Below are 10,578 nucleotides of genomic sequence, written 5' to 3'. Positions count from 1 at the left end.
CCAGTACCATGAGTGATGTGACTGGATGGCCCAGGCTGTAGCACCTCAGGCCTGTGTGTAGCAGTCATCTAGGGCTCTTGGTCTTGGCAGATTCTTTTATTTCCAGAAAGAACATTTCAGCAGACTGGGTGAGCCAAGTGCTGCTGCTGGCTATTACAGAAGCCCCTTTCCACACCATGCCAGAGACAGTCCTGAGGCTGGGGAGAGGGATTGGTTGGAAAAGTGCTCACCGGCCAGCCAGCCTAGCCTATTTCAGAGGTCCCAGGCCACTGAGAAGTCTCAAGGGGAAGACAGCACCCAAGGAATGACACCTGAGGTGGCTCTCCAGCTTCCTTGTGCATCTGCATATATGTGCACGTACAGACATACATTTACATACCACACACGTGCACAGAAGTTAGGTATAATAAGGTGGACATGGTAGCACATGACTTTAATTCCAGCAGAGGCAGGAGATCTCTGTGAGTTCAAGGACAATTTGATCTACTGTTCCAGGTCAGCCAGGGCTACATAGTGAGACCTTGTCTCGAAACAATAAAAATAAAGTAAAAAGCTAAACAAGATAGTTATTTTGAGTCTAATTTTTAAAAAAACCACACTTTTCAAATAAATTCTCTGCTGTTGCATAGATATGCCTTTTGCTAATGGAGACCACTACTGTTGTGTCAGAAACTACCTGAGACAATGCCTGGTGATCCTCTGTGACCCCTGACCTAGTAGGAGCAGTGGCTTCTGGCCAGTTCCCTTTCTCCGGCTCCCCAAAAGCACCAGCAAGACCAGGCAGGACTATCCATTTCTTTGTTAAGTCTTGAGCATCTGAGGAGAGAGATTGAAGCCAGGCTTAATCACTCATGTCTAGTCTTGGGCCAGCCCTGGGTATATAGCAAAATACACACACATACACATACATACACACACATACACACACATACACACACATACACACACATACACATACACACACATACACTCACATACACACACACACACACATACACACACATACGCATACATATATGCACACAAACACTACATGCATGAGTAAACACAGAGATGAGGGAAAATGAGATAAATGGACAGACTAATGAGCCATTTACAGTTAAAAACTTATGTTACCGGTTTGTACATGATGGGGAGGGGCAAATGCCATAGCACAAGTGTGGAGGTCAAAGGGCAGCTTTCTGGAGTCAGTTCTCTCCTACTCTGGGTTCCGGACATAAAACTTAGGCCATCAGTTTTAGCAGCCGCTGCCTTTACCCACTCACTGAGCCATCTCACGGCCCCTCATTTACAGACCTCTAAGTCCCTGGGTGGAAAGTTTAGGACAGACACGTGTTTAATGTTTTATTAGCATATATTAATTGTTCATAATGGCAGGTTATATTATGACGTTTTACTACACATACATAGTACATCAAATTCATGCCCCATCACCCTGTCTTGTCCCCCTATGACTCCTGGCCCCATCCCTCTCCTCAGCTAGCCCCTTCTACTACCATGGTCTCTGTGTGTCCCAGTATGTCATCAGGGGGCAATTTACAGGAGTGTGAAAACCTCACTAGTGGCTATAGCACCACCCCGGCAACTGTTAGCATCCTAGAATCCCCACTTCTGTGATAGGGTTTTGTCCAGCCTCGTTCACCTTGTGCAAACAAATGAATTCAATGAAAACCATTGCTGTAGTCAGCAGGGGTAGTACGGGTAGAAACAAACTATAAAATGCTTTTCAGATTAAATCTGACATCCCAGAGAACAATGAATGGTTTGTAAAGAATGTTTGAAAAGGTAGAGCTAACAGTGTCAATATTTGCTGAGTCTTTTCATGCTGCTGTATGTTGAGCATTGTAATTCATAAGCTTGCAGTCTTTTTAGAAAGTACCCTATGTTTTTGGAAATAGGCTGTGGCCTCAGGAAATGAGGTGTGCTGCACTGGGCCAGATAGATGTTATGCCTTAGAACTGGGAAAATCTTTAGGGCAATCTATCCAATGTATTGTTTGTTAGTTTGAGACAAGGTCCCATTTTGTATCTCTCTGACTGGTCTGGAACTCACTGTGTAGACCAGGCTGACCTTGAACACAGGGAGATCTGTCAGCCTCTCCCTGTCAAGCTTAGATTAAAGGCATACATACATACCACTACACCTGGCTTGCCTAGTGTTTTGAAGTTTTTAACAGAGGTACTCATTCTTGGAAGCTGGGTGTGGTGGTTCAGGCCAGTATCTCAGCTGCTTCAGAGGCCGAGGCAGAAGGATTCGCAAGTTCAAAGACCAACCTGGGAAACCTGGTGAGGCCTCATCTCAAGGGCTGAGACTGGCTGTGGAGATAGCTCAGTTGCTAAAATGTTTGTCTTTCAAGCATGAGGACCTGAGTTCAACCCTTCACCCTCCCCAAAGCTGGAAAGGTAAAGTCTCAGAGGCTGGCCGGCCACACTATGTAGTACCCTGTAGCTCCAGGGCAGCGGGAGACTTTGTCAAATGAACAAAGTGTTTGCAGGACAAACTGAGGTGGTCTACCGGCCTGCACATGCAAGCACACAAACACACATATACACCTGTGCACATGAATGCACATACAAACACACATGTACAACATACATGCACAACACACACATAAGCACGACATACACACATGCACACCACATACACACGCCAATGCATACCACACACACATGCACACCACAGACACACACAGCACACGTGCATGCACATGCACACGCACACACACACTCGCAAGTTCGTGCTAGAGATGTAACTCAGTAGTAGAGCACTTGCTAAACATGCACAAGACCCTGACTGATCTCCACTGTGAAAAAAAAAATCAAACTATAACAAGAGAAGAGGCTCTTGTGAACAAGTCACAGGGAAGAGGTGCCAGGGGTGAGTGCTGGGAGACTGAATGGGTGTGAACAGCAGCAGCTGGCTGCCTCTCTGCTTCCTCAGTCCTTGGCTAACATGTACAGCTTTAGACCCTAGCAGAGACTGACTGTCTCCAAATTTGACACAGTTCTGTTTTGTAGGAGGGAGATTTGAATGGCCTTCTTTCTATAGGACATTCATCCACTTTCTGTCCAGCCAACAGTGACCCAGGTCTTGAGTTACATGACTTGATGACAGTGACTCTGCAGGCCTGGCAGGAGTGTGTCTAAAGCATGGGACCGTAGGAACCCACTCCAAACGTGGTTATGCTACCCAATGTTCAAAAAAGGCAAATGTGAGGTGAACAGAGGTGTGTGGGAAAGGAAGTATCCTGGTGCCATTTCTGTTGCAGTGAGGAGAAAGGGTTTATTTAGTTTTCAGACCCCAAGTAACAGCCCATCATTGGTAAGAAATCAACGCCAGAACTTCACACAGCCAGTCATATATCACCCACAGTCAAGAATGGAGAGAAATAAATGTATATATTCTTGCTTTCTTGTTTGTTCCTGCTAGGTTTCTCTATTAGTATACAGTTTAGGAACCTCTGCCTAGGAATGGTGTCGCCCACAGTGGGCTGGGTCTTCCTGCATAGATTAAGACAATGTCCCACAAACAGGACAACCCGACGCACACAGTCCCCCACTGAGACTCCTTCCAGATGATTCTAGGTTGTTCCAAGTTGACAATCAAAGCTGGCCACCATAGGGAATGAGGCTTGAAGTCCTGCCCTACCGGGTCGCATATTTAGGCCTCAGAGCTGACTTTGGATCTCCTGGATCTTGCCCTGCTTCCTGTTTCCTCAGGCGAGGCCACCTCCTCAGAGATACAAGAGCGTCAGGACTTGAACCGTTAGGCATCCCCTCCCTCCTCATTCCTCTCTCAGTTACCTAAACATAGGACTGCTGAGTTCTAAGTCTTCTGTGGTGTGTGTGTATTGTGTGCAGGTGTGCTTGTGTACATGCATGTGTGTCCTTGTATATATGAAGGCCAGAGATCCATGTTGAGTGTCTTCTGTTCCTCTTCACCTTATTTTTCTAGAATATCACCAAGCCTGGAGCTCACTGTTCAGCTACACTGGCATCCCAGGAGCCCCTCTTGTCCTCTGCCTCCTTAGCACCAGGATGTTCACATAACACCATGCCATGCTCTCCCACCCCCACTTTCTCAAAATGGGTTCTGGGGACCTGAACTCGTGCTTGCGCAGCAAGGAATTCACCCACTGAGATATCATCTCATCCCATTCCTTTCAGTTTGAGACAGAGTTACCTGGTTCAGGCTGGCCTTGAACTTGTGACCAACATCTTCCTACCTATGGGACCAGAGAGATGGCTCAGCACTTGAAAGGGCTGGCTGCCTTTCCAGAGGACCTGAAACCATTTCCAGCACCTATACAACAGCTCACACTTGTCTGTTACTCCAGTTTCAGGGGATCTGATGCCTTCTCCCTATCATCATGAGCAGTAGGAGTACACGGTCATGGTGCACAGATATACATACTCAAAAAATACCCATGACATAAAAGTAAAGGAAGAGATTCCTCTTTGTACTCGGATCATAGGTGTGTTGTCTCATGCCCAGCTGAGACGGTGGCTTTTGTACTGATTCTTACAGAGATGTCTCCTTGTGTGCTGATGTTCCCAGCAAGCACTTGTGAGTTTGCTTGCCTGAATGCATGGAATTGATTAGACACTGTGCACATGCCCGGATGTATACATCTCTGATTATATTGCCAGGGATTGGCATTTACCGAACAGTTCAGAGCTCTAGGCTGGGGGTGCTTCTGAGTCCCTAGGTAAAGTCCCAACCCTTTTTTCTCTCCAGGTAGCTCAGGCTGGCACAGACATCCTGCACTGGCTCACTGGGCCACTTGATGGCAGTGTGAGAATTGAGAAAAGAGGCTCTTGTCTTGCAAATCTTAGCAGCTCTCTCCCAGTGGCCACTTCTACCTCTGCAGCCACCCAAGCCAAACAGAAAGCTCTCTGCTCAGTCTACCGCTGTGCCCTGCCCCTTGGCCAGATCCAGGCCTCCACTCACAAGCTCTCCGCTCTCCCCTTTCCTGCCCCAAGCTGACAGCAGTCCCTCCTGGTTTTACTTCAGATTTTTGTGTTTTAATTTTAATGTAATTTTTTTTTTTTTTTGAGACCCGATCTAACTCTGTAGACCAGGCTGACTTTGAACTCGCAGAGATCCGCCTGTCTCTGCCGCCCAAGTGCTGGGGCGATACACATGTGCCACCGCCTTCGGCTCTTTGTTTTTAAAGTGTTGTCATCTGTGTGTTTCAGAGTCCCTGGGAAGAGGAGCAGAAAATATTATAAGAGCTGGTGGCTTTAGAACAAAAGCAGAAGTGCCTGAAATCCTTCTGGCCAGGGAGGTTGTTTTCTGGAAGAAGGAAATGGCAGAGAGGGCAGAGGAAAGGCAGAGGTTGGGGGGCCAGATCATATGGGGGTCACTACAGGAGGGTGGGGGGGCAGGGTGTGGGGACCTGCTGCTCCATTGTTGGGGAATCTGACACTGGGTTGCATCTTAAAGGCTGTCAGTTCTTGCCTCCCAGCTCTGGTGACAAAACCCTGCTGGAAGGGTTAAGGGCATCAGCACAAGGGCTGGCCTCTGGTTTGTAAACTGGCCTACCAGCCTCCCTCCCTCCCTCCCTCCCTCCCTCCCTCCCTCCCTCCCTCCCTCCCTCCCTCCCTCCCTCCCTCCCTCCCTCCCTCCCTCCTTCCCTCCTTCCCTTCCTACCTGCCTGCTTGCCTGCCTTTTGTTTCTTTTCTGAGACAGGGTTGGTTTCATGTAGCCCAGGCTATCACTAAACTCCTGATCTCTCTTCTTCCACCTTCTGAATGCAGGGATGATAGGTACCTACCATCACACTTGACTAGTTTCTTCCTCCCATAGGCAGATGGGATGGCCAGGCATGCTAGGAGGCTGAGGCAAATGAATTGTAAAGGGTTAGCTTAGGCTACACAGTGAGTTCAAGGGCCAGCCTGGTTTTAAGAGTGAGGCCCGGTCTCAGCCATCACCTCCACCCTCACAAGAGAGATGCGTGTGAGAAGGCCGAGGGAATCCACAAGTTGCCCACATCTTTCTCCCAAGACTTAGGCTGACAGCACTGCCCTCCCACCTAAGGAGATCGCAAGGAGATAGGCTGTGGCTCCTAAGGAATTTGCTGTGGGAAAAAATATTTCTCCAAACGATGACCAGGAAATATTGTCCTGACCAAGGTTGCTGCATGTGCTATCTTGGAAGCATGAGCTGAGGACTGAGTGCTATGTGATCTTCAACAGGGCCCAGTTCTCAGGCTCAGAACAGCCACCCCACACAGGCCACTAAGACCTCACTATCTCCCTTGGTTTACATTGCCATGCTCTCCTGTAGGACAGCCTTGACCTTGAGCAGGACCTAGGCTGGCTGGCTCAGCCTGTATGGAGGTGGGAGGCCACTCTCTGCTGACTCAGACCTGGCCTAGGGCAAGTTCATGCCTCCAGCCTGTGAGTAACACACTGGTGTTTCAGCTTCAAAGGCCTTCCCAGGATTAACCAATTAGTCACCCAGGAGAGCCACAGTGCGGGTTACTGTTGTCTTCACTAGGCTGGAACTGAGGGAGGGAGGGAGTAGGATCTCACTGCAGAGCAGCAGCAGCAATGAGGTGTAGGGTGTCCCACAGCGTGGGAGGGACAGGATGAGGCAAGATGGAGTTGGAGCTGATCACTGAATGAGAGTGAGAGACCTGGGGGAAGTCTCCGGGTCGGGGAGTGGGGGTTCTGGAGAGTCATGGTTCCATGCAAGGAACATCCTTCTTGGGACTGGGGAGATGGCTCAGCAGGTAAAGTGTTTGCTATGTTAGCTTAAGGACCTGAGTTCAGATCTTCCACAGATTACAGATCTTCCACACCCATATAAAAAGCTGGGCTTGTTGGGTCACATGCCTGTGACCCCAGAGCTGGGGCTGAGACATGGAAGACAAGAAGAGCTTTAGAGCTCTCTGCCCAGCTAGTTTAGCCAAAGCAGTGATGTCTAGGTTCAGTGAGAAAGTGTTGCACAGTAGAGAAAGGCTCTAAAGTCAGTGTCTGGCTTCCATCCACACACGCACACAGATGAACACACTTAAACACACACACATGCACAGATGAACTCATTTGTACACACACATACACACACTCATACAGATGAACTCACACACAGATGAGCTCACACACTCTCACACACAGATGAACTAACTCACACACACACACATACACAGATGAACACACTTACACATGCACAGTTAAGTTATACCCATAAGCATACACTGACACAGATGAACTCACACACACATGCATGCACTCTCACACACACATACACACAGATGAACTTACACATATACACACCTACACACATGCACACACACACATACAAGCATACACACACAGGTACTCACACATGCACACACACACACATGCACACAGACATGCATGCCCGGACACACATGCATGCATGCACACACATGTGCACACACAGATGAACTCACTTCCACACACACTCACATGCAGAGGAGGGAGGAAGAGGGGGTGTTGGTAGGGGAACTGGCCCATGAGGGCCACCATGTGTTCTCACCATTGCAGCCCAAACTTATCCTGCCCTTCTGAGCCTTCCTGGCAACTGTAGCAGGAATCTTGGAACAGTTTTTGGTGTGTGTGTGTGTGTGTGTGTGTGTGTGTGTGTGTGTGTGTGTCTGAGAGGGGGGGGGAGGGGAGGGGGAGAGAGGGAGAGAGAGAGATTCTTTTGGTGCAGGGAGAAACTTTTGAACCTTTGAGAGAGTATTTCACATATCCTAGGCTGACTTTGAACTTGCTCTGTCTGTAGATGGCCATAGTCTTGAATTCTTGATCCTTCTGCCTTCACCTCCTGAGTGCTGGGATTACAGGCGTGTGCCATCACATTCAGTTGAGTGTGAGGATTTGGGGACTGAGGGATCATAAAGACCTGCCACTCAAGTATCTTGCACATAACTATTGTAATATGGCCACACATGTGTCCCCCTCAGGTACGTAGTGAAGAAGGTGGGGTTCTTAGAGGAAAGTTAGTGTCTTGGAAGCTGATCGGACAAGCCCTTCTGTGAAGTCTCTCCACAGCTGCTTTTTATAACCTTGGCATCAGCATGAGCTTGGCAATGCCAGCACAGTGTAGCTGGAAAATATTTTCTGCCATTTGAAAACACACACACACACACACACACACACACACACACACACACACACTTGGAAAGGGGAAGAAGGGGGGAAAAGAACCCAGCCAACAACAAACAGAAGTTGTGAATGGTACAGAATGTCTTTGTGGAGTGCTTCCCACCCCCATTACTGCTCCAGTTCATTTTCTCTGCTGCCGATTTTAGAAGGTCAGAAGTCATTGTTGTTGTTAGGCTTTGCCAGTAGAAATGTAACTCTAAGAGAAGAGTCATGTCATAGGCTGTGGCCAGAAAGCCTTTGGAAAGCTGCTCTGGTGGGAGGTACACCTTTATCTGTGAACAGAACCCAGGTATTTTCTGGTAGGTGCTCTAGGGTGGGCCTGCCTCTCAGGAACTCAGGCTAAGGGAATCTCCAAAGCGCCCCCTAACAGGAAAAAGGGTTGATGCACCAAGCTGTCAGCTGTTCCATGTGACTCAGAAACAGAGTCCCTGTTGTTGACGGCAACCCGTAGAGAGGTCTAGATAAGGCTAAACTTGCCCGCTCACAAACTCCCTAACTTGGAAGAAGTGAAAGCTAGGAAGGACAGTAGCCAGGTCAGTGGTCTGAGCTTTGAGACTCTAGCAGGTTGAACATTTGGTTGACCTGGAAGACTGGAGGAGGCAGGTAGGGTCCTGTGATCTCCTCTGGCAGTTTCAATGACAATCAAAGTGAAGAACACAGCTGATTGACATTTCTAATGCCTGAGCTTAGGACCAGCCATAAAAACCCAAAGCCCAGCAAGGTGCCTGCAGCATAGTCAGCCATTGGTATGGAGGATGGCCCCACCATCTCTCTCTCTCCTCTCTCCTGTTATTCTCCATGGCTGGCCATTCCCAGAGGGAGGGGGACACTGTGGACCGGAGTCATCTCTGTCCACAGAGCTGGAACTGGGATGGTTGCTCCAAACGCTGTGTGTGTTTGTAGATAGTTGTGTGAGACCCAGGATTAAAGGCAGCTCTAGTAAGTCCAGTCCCAGAATCAGCCCCCGAGATGCTGAGCTGCCTGCACCTAAGGTGACTGTGATGGTTTGTATATGTTTGGCTCAGGGAGTGGCACTATTAGGACTGTGTAGATTTGTGATCCCAGCATGGAGGCTGAGGAGGAAGCAGGGGAAGGGAGATGCCTGGGGTGGATGCCGTTCTAGCTGAACTGATGAGCTTTGTTACAGAACCAAAACTGTGCAGAGTGATAGAGGAAGACACTGGGCACCAACTTCTGGCTCTTCATGCATGTGCATGAATATGTCCACATGCCCACACGAATATGCCCATATACGCCACATACATACACATATGAAGCAACAACAATTTTGCTGAAAGGACCCTGATATAGATGTCTCTTGTGAGACTAGGCCGGGGCCTAGCAAACACATAAGTAGATGCTCACAGTCAGCTATTGGATGGAGCACAGCGCACCCAATGGAGGAGCTAGAGAAAGTATCCAAGGAGCTAAAGAGATCTGCAACCCTGTAGGTGCAACAACATTATGAACTAACCAGTACTCCGGAGCTCTTGACTCTAGCTGCATATGTATCAAAAGATGGCCTAGTTGGCCATCACTGGAAAGAGAGGCCCATTGGACACGCAAACTTTATATGCCCCAGTACAGGGGAATGCCAGGGCCAAAAAAAATGGGAATGGGTGGGTAGGGAAGTGGGGGGGGGGTATGGAGGACTTTTGGGATAGCATTCTAAATGTAATTGAGGAAAATACGTAATAATAAAAAATATTTTAAAAAATGAAGCAACAACAAAAAATACCAAGTGTATGCTCTATCATCTATGCATGCTCCTTCATATATGTATGCTCCATCATCTATACTCCATCATATGTATGCTCCATCATATATGTATGCTCCATTATATATATATGCTCCATCATGTGTTTGCTCCATCATCTATGCATGCTCCATCATCTATGCATGCTCCATCATCTATGTATGCTCCATCATCTATGCATGCTCCATCATATATGTATGTTCTATCATATATGTTCTATCATATATGTATGCTCCATCATATATGTGTGCTCTATCATATATGTATGCTCCATCATGCATGCTCCATCATATAGACTTTTGGAGACAATTCTTTCTGAGTAGCAGGTAGTAGTGGGTAGTAGGATTCCTGAGTTCAATTCCCAGCAACTACATGGTGGCTCACAACCATTTATAATGGGATCTGATGCCCTCTTCTGGTGTGTCTGAAGACAGGGACAGACAGTGTACTCACACAAATAAACAAACAAGTACATCTTAAAAAAATCTTTCTTCGTGCCGTGTGTGTGGTTCCCATCCAGAATCCAGCACTCTGGAGGCTGAGGCAGCAGGCTAGAGCAGACATTTGAGGCCACCCTGGACCACAGTGGGAGTTAAAGACTTGCCTGGGTTATATATAGCAAGGCCCCATCTCAAAAAACAACAATAACGTTTTTTTTTTAAAGGATGGGGTGGGGTTGGGTGA

Source organism: Mus musculus, chromosome 8 (assembly GCF_000001635.26).
Source record: "Mus musculus strain C57BL/6J chromosome 8, GRCm38.p6 C57BL/6J".
NCBI classification, from domain to species: Eukaryota; Metazoa; Chordata; class Mammalia; order Rodentia; family Muridae; genus Mus; species Mus musculus.
Note: the sequence above shows the minus strand (reverse complement) of the source record.